This window comes from Sceloporus occidentalis, unplaced genomic scaffold (assembly GCF_023333645.1).
Source record: "Sceloporus occidentalis isolate IW3139 unplaced genomic scaffold, rSceOcc1.0.p SCAF_1, whole genome shotgun sequence".
In the NCBI taxonomy this organism is placed as follows: Eukaryota; Metazoa; Chordata; class Lepidosauria; order Squamata; family Phrynosomatidae; genus Sceloporus; species Sceloporus occidentalis.
The window spans coordinates 95400373-95416474 of record NW_028316981.1 but is presented as its reverse complement, the minus strand read 5'-3'; the positions used below and the strand labels follow the sequence as shown (position 1 = coordinate 95416474).

General features: G+C 39.0%; 1 pseudogene; it reads left to right on the top strand.

Annotated features, from left to right (window-relative positions):
- Nucleotides 1-12055: 12055 nt before the first annotated feature.
- LOC149321843 (c-Myc-binding protein pseudogene) lies at nt 12056-12421 on the top strand (annotated as a pseudogene).
- The last annotated feature ends 3681 nt before the right edge of the window (nt 12422-16102 follow it).

The window sequence follows — 16102 nt, the reverse complement described above, 5'->3', positions numbered from 1 at the left end:
GGGATTCTGACTCTGGTCTCCAGAGTCATCATCTAACATTCAAACCACTACACCATGCTGGCTCTCTAGTACACCTTTAGCCAAAATATTTTGTTGTTGTTGTTCTGAATTACTTGGGATTATAATTTTAAGAGAAAGTAAAATAAATTGATATTTGTAGTAATTTTATTACTGTTTAACAAGAAAGAGGAAACAGTTTTGATATTCTGGCCCAGTTCCATTTGCACTTTCCCTGATATGAATTGTTTGAAGCCAATTGGTAACTCACTGGGATTACATTTACCATTGTGCCAGGCTGGTCAACTGAATGGGTGTCAGGGATCAATGTTGATTTCCTCATCTTACTTATGGGCTACATCAGCACACATGGGCCTAGAGGTAACCCAGGATTTGGCAGTATATTCAAACTTTAATATCTACCTGATTTTACAGCATATTTAAAAACATAGTAGGCTTTACATAATGGGTTTTTTTCATGAGACAGGTGGAGATTGGGGAAACAGAAAAATAGGTTCTAAGGAAAACTGTGTTCCTTCTCCTTTCTTGTGATCACATCCTCTAATTTGACTCATTTGCCCAGAGAGGCTGAGAGGAAATCAACTCACTTCAAACTTTGCACAAACCTAGAAATCTCATGTGCTTATATAAAATGAAAGGAATTATTACCTGTCATACACAGATATTAGTGAAAATAATATTTGAACATGCATTGTATTATAAAAATTGCTAATCAGCTCCAAACAATATGCAAAACTGCATTAAAATGCAGATATCATCAGGGAAAATGCACATGAACACATAGCGATTTTTCATGCAGATGTTTTTTTCTTTAAAAAACTCATTGTACAGAGTGAACTGAATTTAAGAAGACTAAGGCCCATTACAGACGGGCATCCTAGTACGCAAGGAGTGCGTACTAGGGTTAGAAAGGGGCGTCCTTTCTGGATGCCCCCAACCCTAATATGCGCTCGACACATCCAAAATGGCAGCGCCTGTTCCACACGGGGGCGCCATTACAACATCACGAACGCGCCGCCTCCAAATGGGGCGGCGTGGATGCGATATCTTTGTGCCGCGCGAGGGCGCCTAGAGCGCCCTTTTTTGCAGCGCACGAAGGAGCTCCGAAACGGAGCTCCTTCCGCAATTTGCGTTGCTGGCGCAGCCTTTAGACAGCTGCGCCAGTGATGCAAGGGAGAAAGGGGCCAAGTGGCCCCTTTCTCCTCCTCCCCGCTGCCACCAGGTGTCCTTGAGGCATGAAGCCCCAAGGACACCCCTTTCCAGGCTGCGGGGAAGCGGCCTTTTGCCACTTTTCCGTGTCCTGGAAAGCGGCGGATCAGGGCCCCAGAGGCTGCTATTCTGGCAGCTGAGGCCCCAATCTGGTGGGGAGAGGAGCGCCTACAGGCTGCCCCAAAGGGGCGGTCTGTAATGCACCTGAGAAATTTGGAAAAGAACCAAAATTCATAGGCTATAATATCTGTTAGAAATATCTATGAGAAGTTGCACATCAGGTAAGATCTTTCAACATTATCCCCTTTCTTTTAGGTACTTTGGTCTTGAGAGTACAGTATCTAACAGCTTGCTCAAACATTTTTTTAAACATGTTCTAATCTCTGATGGTCATTTCAAATTCAGACTTTTATAGATTCTTTTCAATAGTGATATGTAATAGCACTTCCTAAGAAGGATGATAGGGCAGATTCACACATTATATAGTAACAGCATGAGTTACATATTTCTTCTTTGCACACATCTGGTATAATATATAAAGCAGGACATGGTCATGTATCTCCCCCCCCCCCCCAGTATGTTTTTGAAGTATACAATCACAAGTATGGTGGTAGTACAGAGGAAGTACAAATCACACATGCATCTGCTATGGATACGTCTGTATAAAAGAATATAGCCCTTGCTCCTATACAGAGGGATCTAAATCCTAACTTGGACCTGGGTCATATAACTATTTGTGAAAAGGACCTGTACTCAGTTTCTAGCAGGCTATGGAAACTCATGTATAAAACAAATGCCACATAGTGAAGTGCAGTGGCTTACCCATGATCCAGATGTGGCATGGTTCACGATTCATCTGCATGAGTGATGTGCTCCATCACACATCATAGGTCTAGAAATGGCCAAAGACAAAGTGATGCCAGAAAATCCAAATGGTACCCCCTGCTACTGTAAAACTGAATATTAAGTACCTGTCTCTTTTGTTGTCTTCAGTGATACTCCCATAGTTACCATACCTATGTCCTGAGCTAGGCTGGTTTATCTGCTTTAGGATAAAATTGCCTCCTATTGGTATGTACAGGAGGATTTATCTGAGCAGAGAGTTATATCAGGGTTTGAAAGTTTCCTTACTGTGTAGCTAAATGAGACAATTGTTCTTTGTCATCTCCTGACATTCTTTCATGTAACTGAAAAATGTGCAAACTGCTAATCTTCTTTCCTGTAGATGACAGATATCTAGTCCCTTCCAGCTGTTCAAGGCTTGAAAGAAATGTAATTTTACCACAGAAGGTTTTATACTATCTATGAAGAATTGTATAATGTCACTCCCCCTTTATCTCTTTGCCAATGTCTGATAGTTGAAAGTTTGCCACTGCTATTCCAAGCCTGGACCACACACAGCTTTTTAAAGTGGTGCTATTCCAGGCCCCATCAAAGTTTCTGTTTCAGAAGAGTGGATGGATACACTGTAGGAATATAATACTTTTCCTTTGCCTGATCCAAATAAGTTTCGGCTGGGTTGTCTTTGGGGTCAGCCAGGGTAGGGATGAGGCACCTTGAGTTTGCTTATATCAGGCTGTCAGAAATGCATTTTGGCGTGGGGGGAGCTCATTTTTGGGACCCACAACATGTCCATCAGATGAAGACATGGAGATTAAACAGAAGCTTATACTCCTGTGATGAGGGTGTACAGAGAAAGCTAAACAGCTGTCAATATTGGGTTGCACCTGAGACATCTTTAAAGTGATGAAAGATTCTGAAGATTTGGGGTGCAAGGATGTGTTACTCATGGGGTGGAGATGAAACCATATTGGGCATAGTCTGCCTCAACTGCCTACAGCTGAAGAGCAGCTTGAGGAGACATCATCAACACTTGGTGCAGTCAGAAGCAGGTGAGACCTACTGTCAGAGAGAGGAGAAGGAGAGGAGTAGCTGGGCAGCCATTTGGAATAAGTCTACTTGTTGCTGAAGGGGTGGAGCTTCTGTGACTCATATCTGTGAGTCACTAGGGGCAGGAGCTAGCAGACTAGCTCTATATAACTCCTTCCAGAGCCGTGCGCCTTATGGTGTGTGAATTTTGATTTTTTTAATCCAAAGAAACCTACACTAGTGGCATCGGGTTAGAAGCAGAACTTGAGTCAGAACCTTGCTCTTAAGTACAAGCTAGCAGCCGGGACATTCCTATAAAGTTATATTCCCAGTAGATTGAGCCCGCTGCCAGAGACTGGTGAAAAGGCCATGTCATTGGGGCCTTAATGTTGGTGTTTACCAGAGGATTTTTTGAGGAGGAAGACCACAGTCCTGTTTCAGTCATTACTAAAGACTTTGCAGTATGGACACTGAGGGATCTGCTGCAGTCACATGCAACACTTGTAGGATGTTTGTCTTCTTTCCTAAAGAAGTGGAGAACTTCACATGCACCAAGTGCAAGCTGGTGGCACTCTTGGAGGAGAAAGTACAGCAGCTGAAGTCCAGAGTTCAGCATATTAGGGAGCAAGAGGATTTCCTGGACAGAATGGACCTAACGATCTTGGACGAGTACCACGCAGAGGAAGTTGCAAAGCAACACAAGCAAAGTATCAGGAAAAAGAGGTTTTTTTAGCAGCAGAAATAGGTTCATGTGGAAAGCTCCAAAGTGAGACAGCTTTGAATGGTTCTTAGAGACCATCTTTTATACCTTTTTACAACCTGGAAACATTAACATCTTAGACCAAAGCACATCCTCTCTGTCTACCATTCATCAACACCTTTGGGCTGTCCAAGAGATGACTATGTTTGTTCTAATCTGTTTATCAAAGCAAATTCAGTCATATGAATTTTGGATGTTTACAAATAGAGTCCTTCACTTAAGCAAAGCATTTCTTGATTAACACTTGTAAAACAAGGAGAAAGTCTTCTTCCTATTTATATGTTAAACCAAAAGACAATTTCTAACTAAGAGTGAGAGCTTCCATTTTTATCATTTTTGTTGTACTGCTAGGTAAGTGCCAACTTAGTATGGCTCATTCTAATTTGGGGGTGGCAAAGTGTAGTCTGTGGCCCACATGTGTCCCCCAATCTTGTTTTGGCATCCCACTCTGGCTCCTTGATCATGAATCTTTCATTGAACTAGACCTAAAGTAGACAGTTGCAGCACCAGAAACCTCAATTTGGGGCCATTTACCGTCAGCCACTTTTCTAGCATCTTGGGGGTATGGGAAGATTGTAAAAAACACAAAACAGAATTGCCAGAAGGTCACTTCAATTTTTTAAAAAAACAGCTTCTTCCTGGCCTAAAGCAGGAGGAAGTGGGTGGCCCCAAATGGCTTTTCACATGTTTTTGGATGGTTCTTGAATGCAAAAGTAGTTTGTACTCAGTTAAATCAATGGGAAGAGGTGAGAGGAACAGCAGAGTCTTGATCTTCCCAGTAGGCCCAGGCCACTGCTGTAGCCACTCCTAGCTTGAGTGTTTTTCCTCATTAATTACTTTTGCCATCTTGAGCACACTCTGATGTTGCATAGCCACATGTGTCCTAGTTTTCATCTGTGAAATGTTGGAGGGTATGTTGATATATTCCTACTAGTGGCATTTCCTGGGGATTAAAATAGTTCTGTGTGCTCTCAGATCCAGCACCCAGAAAGAGGAGAGATAATGATTACTTGATCTTACGTTCTTTTCCTGCTGAGTAAACTGCATATTGGAAAGCATTTTTCCCATCAGGAAGGTTCCATTTAAACCCTGTGAGTAAATAAATGTGGAGTATATATGGAATATGGGCCTAGTGGGTGGTTAATAGAGAAAATGCCCCTTCCCATGGTCTGTGGGTACTGTTTGGTGCCTCTGAGTTTGCTTGCTCATTTCAAAATCTGATATTACTCTTCAGTTCAAGCTTTCCATGTTGATTTAAAATGCCTAATAAAATGTCATGATTTATTGTGCTTTTGCATGGTCTCTGGTTACTTAAATAAATGTTAACTGAGAAATATCTGCTTTCAATTAGTTAAATTTGAATTATGACAAATGGAGATCAATGTTCAGAAGCTCCTACACAGAATAAGAGCAGCATATGAGGAGGAACAATTTTATGCTGGACTCTCTCTCTCTCTCTCTCTCTCTCACACACACACACACACAAAACTATTGATAAATACAGAAGACAATGTCTTTTTCATATGGCCACCTTACTTTTCAGTCATCATCATTATTATATTTATTTGCACCTCACCTTTTTGCCTTATTTGGAACTCAAGGCAGCTTGCAATAGTAGAAAAGAGACTTTGGCGGAATACACACCGCCATATAGTACGTATTGTATACGTACTAGGGTTAGGAAGGGGCGGTGCTTCCGCACCCCCCTAACCCTAGTACATATACAATACGTACAAGATGGCGGCGCCCCTTCCACATGGGCACTGCCATCTCTACGTACTGGACGCATAGCGTCCAGACGTGTCGCGGCGCCTATGATGTCGCGAATGCGCCAGCGGCGCTTCGCGACGTCATCAGTGCGCCGCAAGAAGAAGCTCTGAAATGGAGCTTCTTTTTTGCTCCGCGCGGGAGCTGCGCGGTTTGGCTGCTGCAGCTCCCGCGTGGAGCAAATGGCGCCGGCGGGGAAGCACCGCAAAGCGGCAGTTTGTATCCCGCCTTTGCTAAATATATTTATTGTTGCTGTGTGCCTTTAAGTCATTTCCAACTTATGAAACCCTAAGGTGATTCTATCACAGGTGTTTCTGGGGCTGAGAGTGCATGACTTGCCCAGGATCACCCAATGGTTTTCCATGGCCAAGCAGGATTGAGCACTGATCTCCAGAGATGTAGTCCAATACTCAAACCACTGCACCATGCTGGCTATTGCTAAAAATATACAAAATTCAAAAGTTAAAAAATAATGTAAAAATTCCATAAATTAAAACAAATTAAAAAACATGACAATTAAAAAAAAAACCTCACCCCAGACAGTACAGCATAATTTTTTCAGGGACCAGTCCCCTTGAGTGGCCTGAAATTAAAAAGTCTGCTGAAATCTAAGAAGTCAACTTGCCTGTGGAAAGATCGCTGGGAGGGTTCCAGTTTAATCTCTCTCAGAAGGGAGTTTTAGAGCTTGGGAGCAGCTCTCTGTAGCCTGCCCAAATTAACAATCTGGTTACAGCCCTTCAGACCTGCTGAAGTTTCTGAACACTCATGAAAGACAGACCCATTTAAATCATATTACAGTAATCCAATTGGGATGTAAGTAAGAATCTTACTGCTTGGGCAAGTAAGCTGGTTTACCTCTTCCAGCTTCACTTCTGGACCCAGGATCATAGCTAAATCACCACCGATCTAGGTGGGATGCCACTGCTTAGATACATCCCAAGTCGAAGCCTTGCTCAGCCGGCCAATTTTTTAAGTTGGAAGCTCCCTGATTTCGAAAAAATGTTGGCTTAGCAAGGCTTTGACCTGGGATTCATCCGGGCACTGGCATCCCACCTAGATGAGTGGTGATTTAGCTAACATCTGAGGGCATCCCAGATCCAGAATTGAAGCCAAAAGAGGTAAGACAGCTTACTTGCCCAAGCAATAAGCTCCTAAGGCATATGCCAATTTGGCAAGATTTGATGTCTCAAAGAAATAAGGCCACCTGACTTACTGGGCCAGCCTGGTTGCAACTGAGAAGAGGGAAGCCACTAACTGGGGCTTCTCAGCCTGACAGAGCCCCAGCAGTCTCTACGCCAGGCTTGCTGGGTCAGGATTAGCTGCCAATAGGGAGTGGGGGAGGTACTTCCTAATTGGGCAGCAGTGGAGCAGGCTGAGGCTGGAAACAATATGAAAAATTTAGAAGACATAACATCGAATTTAAAAGTAGACAGAGAAAAAGATCTAGACTGTTAAGCTTTGGAAGATCAAAAGTTGAGGGGAAATTGTATAAAACTATGTGGTGTACCAGGGAAAAAAAGAAATTTTATTTGAATATTTGACTCCAAAACTGGCTGAATTTATAGACAGTACAGAAGATGAGATCTTATATGAGATACACAAATTATACCGTATAAACCCTTTAATAGCAAAGGAAAAAATTACCTCACGACATTGTGATTTATTTCATGTGGGAAAAATACGTGATGAATTCATTTTCATAAGTTATGATAAAACTTTATTGATTGAGGGAAGGGAGATCAAAATTTATAAAGATATTTCCAAAAGGATACTCAGGGAAGGAGCAGAGTAGAAATTCTTAATGACACAACTGAAGAAAAACAGAATTATATTCAGATGGGAGAAGCTTGAAGGTCTAACAGTGAACTCAAATCAAATATGGTACAGATTAGATACGATACAGAAAGCAAAGGAATTTTGGGGGGTAAAATACTCAAAGAGAATTGATAAGAGGAATCAAGAAGCAAATGAACAAGAACCACGAAAGACAAGGACAAAAGTAAAAGAAATTGTAGAAACCCCAAAGCATGATCAGGGAGAAGAAGACGTTAGAACAGAGGAAGGAGTTGGTAAAGAGAGTGAATCAGATGTGGAGTCACAACTTCAGGTGTGGAGTCAGAACTAGATCAAACAACAGAACAGGAAGAAGAGGAAGTGGAGGAAGACAACTAACTAATTCAGGCAAAACAAGGTATATATGATTTTGATAAACTTTCTGTTATTTCATGGAATGTGAAAGGATTAAATGGGCCACAAAACTGCAAGAAAACGTTCCATTTCCTAAAAAGATTTAGAAACAATATTTTATGTTTGCAAGAAATTCACATTAGGTCTGAAGACAAAAGATTACTAAAAACTGTAAATTTGGTCAGGAATCTATTTCTCCCTCCAAGGTTAAGAAGGGTGGTATAATCATATATATACCTCCAAGTTTGGAAGTAAAAGAGGTCTTTAATGATTCAAAAGGACACTTTGGCGTGGTACAGACCACCTTTTTGCACCATGCTGGCGCCGATTTTAGGGTTAGTGACTGCATGGCAACCTTAGTATGTTGTGGGGCACCATGATTGCACGGCCCTGCCCACATGTGGCATGCATTGGTGATGTCACAGCTGCACCACATCCAAATAGCGCGGCGCAGCTGCAACATAACCGTGATGTCCTACGGTGCTTGTGGTGTTGCAGAGGCACAGCGAACTGGAGCTGCTTCCACGTGCTCCTTTTTTGCTGTGCAGTGGCACTGCAACATTTGGTTGCTGTGGTAATGCTGCGCAGCAATGAGTGATGGCCCAGCCCGCCTTTTGCAGGAGGTGTGTACTGTGCCTTTATTGTGTTAGAATTCAAAAATGACAAAGAAATTATTATGTTTGTTGGCATAAATGCTCCCCAGAATTTGTTGTTCTTTTCATGGCTGGAGATTTTAGTGGAGTTATTGACCCTAATGTGGACAAAACATTGAACCATAGAAAACTAACAAATCAAGTCAAACTTCCAAGGTCTTTATATATATATATATATATATATATATATATCTTGGAGGAATTCTCTTTGGTTGATCCATGGAGATAAAAAAATGAAAAAAACAAAACAAAAAACCCTTTCTATTCGAATCACCATAACTCTTTTTCCAGGATTGATTTTGTTCAATTTCTAAGAACTGATCTCAGAAAATCCTTAAAGCAGAGATTCTCTCGAGGTCGTTATCAGACTATGCTCAAATAACATTGATATTACAATGAAATGGGAAAAAAGAATATGCATGGTGTTTAAATGAGAATTTACTACAAAAAGAAGAAATAGTGCTAGAAGTTAAAAAAACAACTGAACTGGTATTTTGGAGAAAATATGGGAGAAGAAGTAAACATAACAGTGTGGGTGTCTGGGAAAATCATTTTGAGAGGTTTCTTTATGAAAAATAATTTTGAATATAAAAAAACAAAACAGGAAAGATGGAATAGAGTTACAAAATAGCTCAAGAATAAGGAACAGGAACTGAAAAAAATCCTATATATATATATATATATATATATATATATATAGTTAAAGTATTACAGAAACAGTTTCAATAACAGTAACCAAAGACCTGGCTAAGAAAATGAAGTTTACTCACCAATATATTTTTCAAAATGCCAACAAACCAAGTAAGTGGTTAGCCCACATGTTAACGAAAAAGAAGAAAAAGAGAACAATAAATAAATTATGAATAGGTACCAAAACAGTGACAACGCAAGGCAGAATAAGAAGAGTCTTCCAACATGTTTTTGAACAGTTGTATAAAGAAAACATACAGAAGCTGTAAATATTAGACAATATTTAGAAAGATCCCAATTAAAATCTTTAAAGGAATAGCAAAAAATAATCTTGAATCAATAGATAACCAAACAAGAAATAATCAGTGCGCTAAAGAAAAGCAAATCAGGAAAAGCATCTGGACCTGACGGGTTCCCCAACAGTTATTATAAAATATTCCAAAAAGAATTGATGGATCCCATGACAGAGACAATGAATAAGATTCTGAAAGTCTCTTTCCCAAAATCGTGGGAACAAGCAAATACTGTTTTGATTCCCAAGGAGAACAAAGACCACACAGACCTCAAAAACTATAGACCAATTTTGAATGCGGACTACAAATTGTTTGCTACAATTTTAGCTGAAAGACTAAAAAAATCCTGGTTGAGAAGATTCATAAAGATCAATGTGTTTTTTTTTTTTTTTTTTGCAGAAGTTCATCAGGGGCAATACAAGACATATTTTAAATTTACTAGATTATCATGATAAGCATAATGAGAATTAGCTTCGATTTTTGTGGACTTCGAGAAAGCATTTGATAACATAAACTGGGACTTTTTGTTTGAAATTTTGGGTTATCTTAATGTAGGGGAATTTTTTTTAAAAATGGCTGATGGCAATATATAATAGATAATATGCTCAAGTGATAATTAATGGTGATAAAACAAAACAAATAGAAATACACAAAAGTACAAGACAGGGGTGTCCCCTGCCACCATTTTATTTGATACGGTTTTGGAATTTTTGTAAATAGAAATAAGAGGTGAGCAAAACATAAATGGGATAAAAATCAAGGATGTGGAATTTAAAACAAAAGCATTTGTGGATGACATAGTTATTTCTTTAGGTAATCCTATCAGTGATGTGAAATTATTATTATCTAAATTCAGAGAATTTGGCGATATATCAGGCTTGAGGATAGGACTGTAATCCTAACAAAAAATATGAACCAACAAGAAATAGAACTGTTAGAAGAACAATAAAATTTAAAAATAACAAAAAAGACTAGATACTTAAGAACTGAAATTACTAACAAAAATTCAGAGTTGTTCAACAACAATTATAATAATGTTTTGGGGGAAATAAAGGACCAGTTGAAGAATTGGAAAAATTTGCAACTGTTAATCCTTGGCAGAAGTGCTGCCCTCAAGATGGTCATCTTACCAAAGATGTTACTGTTGTTTCAGCATCTGTCAATCATAATGAATGATAAACCTTTCAAAGATTGCAATAGAGACTTGGCTGCATTCATTTGTAATGAAAGCAGACCAAGAATAAAACTTAAGTATTTACAGGACAGTCAAGAAAGAGGGTGATTGTCAGTCCCTAATTTAAAACTTTGCTTTGACGTTGCATGATGTAAACAATCATTTTATAAGGAAACCCTTACTTAAAGTATGGAAGAAATATAGGAGGCATATATGTGGGAAAATACCATCCTGAGCTGCCTCTCATGAGGCACTATTTAAGAGTGACCCATGGCTAAACAAAAAATGGTGGACATATAATGATTTGTTAAGAAAACAAGGTAACGTGCTTGAATTAAAAAACATTAGAAGAAGAAGTTAGGAAGGATGGTGGGCAATGTAACTGGTTCCTTTCCAGACAAATAAGAGAAAGGTATTTGATGGATATGAAAATGAAAGGAATAGAACTTATAAATACAGAACTTGGTAACTTAGCAAGCACAGGTAAAGGTTCTTTAATGGCAAAACTGTATAAAATATTATTAAAATATGAAATGGAAAATGAGGTTGTAAAAGAAAATATGATTCACTGGGCAAAGAACTTGGGATATACTATTGAGATAGAACAATGGGAACTGACATGGAAAAAAGAGAATAAAATATACAGCTTCTCAAGCTTTAAGAGAAAATTATTATAAAACATATTTGCAGTGATATTTAACACTGGAAAAATTACATAAAATCTCAAAGAATAGTTCAGACAGGAAAGGAAAAGGGAACATTCTTCCATTTCTGGTGGTCCTGTGTAAAAGCGAAAAAATATTGGCAGAAAATACATCATGCGATATGTAACATCTTGCAAGTAAATTTGAAATTTGCCCCATAATTGTTCTTATTAAATATTGAAGAGGAAAAAGTAGAAAGAGCACATGGAAGAGTTCTATTTTATTAACTACAGCCAGGATGTCATTGGTGAAAAAATGGAAGCAACTGAGAATTCCAGAAGAATGGTTGTTAAAATTGTTTGATGCATTGAAAGCTGATAAACTTACAAAAATCATGCAAAAACAAACAAACAAACAAACAAACAACAAATAAAATAACAGAAGATTGGGACAAGATAATGGAATTTATAAAAAAAGAAAGGAACATAGCATTTGACATAAAGTTATAGTTGAGCATAGAGGAGTTTTTGGGTTTTTTTGTATATTAAGTAAATCATGCTGTTCTGTAATAAAATAAGGATTAGATAAAAGATAAAAAAATGTTATGGATAGCCGTTAAAATTAAGAAATAGTTTTTTTTGTGCAGTTGATTGGATTGTAAGATTTCAAAAGCAGATATAGATAGATTTGTGAAAGTAGATATTGTATTTATTATATTCTTTTTCAACATGAACTGTGGTGTTTAATTCAGATCCTTCAAAAATTTATCATGAACGTGCTTCTGGGGCTAGGCGAACGCGGCGGCCCAGATGGCGAACTACAAGGCTGCTGACTCGAAGCGGGAGCAGTTCCGGCGCTACTTGGAGAAGTCGGGTGTGATGGACAGCCTCACCAAAGTGCTAGTGGCCCTCTACGAGGAGCCCGAGAAGCCCAACTGCGCCCTGGACTTCCTGAAGCACCACCTGGGAGCGGCTGCGCCTGAGAACCCGGAGGTGGAGGCCCTTCGGCTGGAGGTGGCGGAGCTGAAGGAGAAGTACGAGGCCGTCCTGGAGGAGAACAAGAAGCTCAAGGCCAAGCTCGCCCAGTATGAGCTGCCTCAGGAAGAGAAGCGGGGGGAGTAGAGGCCTTGTCTTGTTACGTGGAATAAACGTGTTGAAGCAGAAAAAAAAATTATCATGAACAAGATTATTTCTTTCCAGAGAGGGACTGTTTTCATTGCCACCGTGCATCACTGCAGTTCCTGTAGCCATTTTACACCAATGCTGTGCCACCACCCACATTGCCCCCCATTCTTATGCTGGCATAGATATACTGGCCAATAAACACACAGTCCCCCCAAAAAATCAATTCTAGATTAATTTTACTTCTTTTGTTGACCATGCAAGGTGCTTCTAATTAGCAGTCAGGTTGCTATAGTTTTGTGTACTGTAGCACATTTCATATGTTGTCTCATTAATCTGTGAGGAATCCCACATGATTTGAGGATAGAGTGTGTTTGTTGTGCACTTCAGTTCATATATTGCAAAACATCCATTACTGCAAAGCACATCAGCAGAGTATCTGTTCCGAGTTAGATTACTTGTTCATGAGCACAGCCTGCAGGCTTGAGGCAGAACAGAATGAAGAGAGGCTTCTCTCCATTGGTGACTTTGTGATTTGTAAATGTTTGTGGATATTTTCTTTTTTGTAACTATCCATCATCATCATCATCATCCTCATCATCATCACACCAGCATTGTAAGATAAATTATTACCATGGAAACATTTATAAGCAACAAAATTACACAGAAGAGACTAGGAAAGCAAAGCAGTATAGAATCACACAGTTAAACCACTGTGTGCCCAACAATATAAAGGCAGATGGTGAAAATGAGAAATAGCTTTTGCTTCCCTTCCACTCTTCACTATGCAAATCACTATTATATTGCTCTGTTCACAGGGTCTATGAAATGATAAAACATAGCTAGCAGACTCTATACATTATTCAGTCTCAGGGTTTTGGGGGAAAAATATATAAAAGTTAACCCTAATAAAGAGAGGTTTTCAGCGTCATTTTGAACCTCCTAATGTCTTGAGCACATAGGTGACTAGAATGATATGAGTGCAACAATTGGCATCAAAAATGTTAGGCTTACATGGGTAGAAATAGGAAAGTTGGATGAGACTTAATATTCAGCCTCCTTCTTCAGAGCTTCACTGCTGTTTAGACTATAGGCCAGAGGTGAAGTTTGTATGGCTCTCCCGAAGTTGTTAGACTGCAATTCAGGACTTTATTACAACAGGTTTGTAAGACATCAAAATTGCATTAGTTTAGAAAACACAAACATACTAGGTTGGGGACAGTAATTTTTGCACAGCTCTTTCAAGTTGCTTCTGTCCTGGCCTGTGCCTTCCTCATGCTGGCCTCTATAGCTCCACCTTCCTCCTCTACCCTCTTCCCAGTATGTCTTTTAGTCTGTATTTATTTGTATTTATAGCACAATTGTACAATCATGGCAATCCATTAAATAAATAAATACATAAAGAAATGTAAAGAAATTGGAGGATGAGGGAGAAAAACAGCCAGCTTTGGAACAGTGATGGGGAAGAAGGCGAGCAGGATAATCACATCCACTCACACCACATGACTGCCTGCCTATTGAAACTGCTTTGGGAGGGGCTCCCTTGAGTTTAGGGTGAGTTCTGAGGGGTATTTATGATTGTGGCAATAGTGTTGTGTTTGTGAATATGTGGCATAAGTGAATATAGAATAGTTGTATATCCTTCACTACAATGCAGGATGCCAACTTTGGCCATACCCAATGGGATTATTAAAAAATAAAAGAAATGTTTTGTTGATTCATACTGTAATCTTATTTTGAAAGCTTCACATTTCAAAACTAGTTTACTATTTGGTATGGTGGACTGCCTATAGTTCCCCCTAAAAACAAGAAAAGAAAAGAAAGATTAGTTTAATGCGTATTTTATTCCTAGACTATGGACAGGTCCAAAGGTATCATTCTGCTGATGGGAACAGCTCTGCCAACAGAAAATCATAAAGATCAATGCCCATTGTGTTCTCTCAGCTTTGTAGCCAATCTTAAGGAAGCCTCAGGTGCTGCTCCCATTTATCTGACACTGAAAGCAAGAGTTTGAGTGGCAGCCATTGCTAAGAAGTGTTACACAGAAGGGATATGCCACCCACGTTAATTCTGTGTGGAGAGAACTAGGGTCTCAGACAAAACAATGTTATTGCTGTGGTTTCTTCTAACACTCAAGTGTTTCGTGATTGCTCCAAGAGCAGTGACATATGCCCAAGGCAATTCTCTGGGATGTACCACCCTGCCAGATGGAAGTTTCTAGAAGCATGCTCTGTCAGAGATTGAAGGAGTCTTCAGTTGAGCTGTCTGTCTCTGGAGATTAGTGGAGTTTTAGTCATAATGTCAAGAGGTTTCCACTCTTGGTAGGACTGAGATCTGACTGATAAAAGGCAACTACTGTTTCTCTTCTTTAAAAAATAATAAAAAATGTGGAACACACAGATGTAGAAAGTTCTTTTTAAATTAATATTTGTCCAGAACGTTGAGTTTGCAAAAACAATCTTAATATCCATCCAAAAGCTTGTAGAGATGTGCTGCTACTTTTGCAGTTTTTAAAAATATATCATTCCTAGGTAAGGACTGACAGTTCAAGAGATTTCACTGTTGTAGTACCTGTCATTTTTAAAGCATGTATTATTCATAAATTAAATCTGATTTTCTTGATTGCTGTATAACTATTGTGGTAGAACATCTCCCAGAGGTATCAGTTGAGGTAAATATGATACAGTGGCGGTTCAGGAAGAAGGGAGGTATAGTAATAAACTTTGTTCTTGTAATATGATCTTTCTTGAAAATGTCTGTATACTGTCCAACTGGGCCAGTTTATAAATATAAATATTTGTAAACTGGCACAAATTATTTGTGCACAATTTGATTGGTACATATTATTTGACAAGCTAGTACAAAGAAATATTTGTAAAGTGGAGCGGTTTGCAATTTTAAAGCAAACAAACAAATCAATTGACATGGAAACAAGACATTACAATTACAAGACATGGAATAAACATTACAATTTTAAGAGCCAACAATAAAACTGGACTAGAACAAGCAGAGATAAAAACAAATCAAAGGATTAAATGCCTGTGAGGAGAGAAAGGTCTTAGTTGTTATTTGCTGTTATCTTCAATGCAGGATGTTCCTAAGATCCATTATCATCAACTGTCCTGTTCAGATCTTGCAGACTCAGGGCCATGACTTCCTTGATTGAATCTTTCTATCTTGAGTACAGTCTTCTTTTCCTACTGCTTTCTACCTTACCAGGCATTACTACCTTTTCCAGTGAGTCACAGCATCTCATGTATGTCCAAACTATGACAGCCTCAATTTAGTCATCTTGGCTTTTTGTGAGAGGTCAGACTAGATTTGCTCCATGTAGTTGTCTTTTTAGCAGTCTGTGATATCTGTAGAAATCTGCTCCAGCACAACATTTCAAATGAGTTTTCTTTCTGTTAGCTTTCTTCACTATCCTGCTTTTAAAACCATGTATTAAAAAAATAAAATAAAAATGCAATGACTAGATTATTCTGACTTTGGTGTGTGACAATTTGTCTTTATACTCAAGAATCTTATCTAGTTCTTCCATGGCTGCCTTTACAACCCTTAGTTTTAGCTTGCCAACTGTATGTTAATGCGGATACCAACAGATCTCTCTTGGGAAGGGATTCTATAGACAAAGGAAATGGCCCCATTGAGAAGGCTTTTATTGTGGTAACCACCTGTCAGCAGTTCATAGTATTTCTTGCAGAACAACATGACACC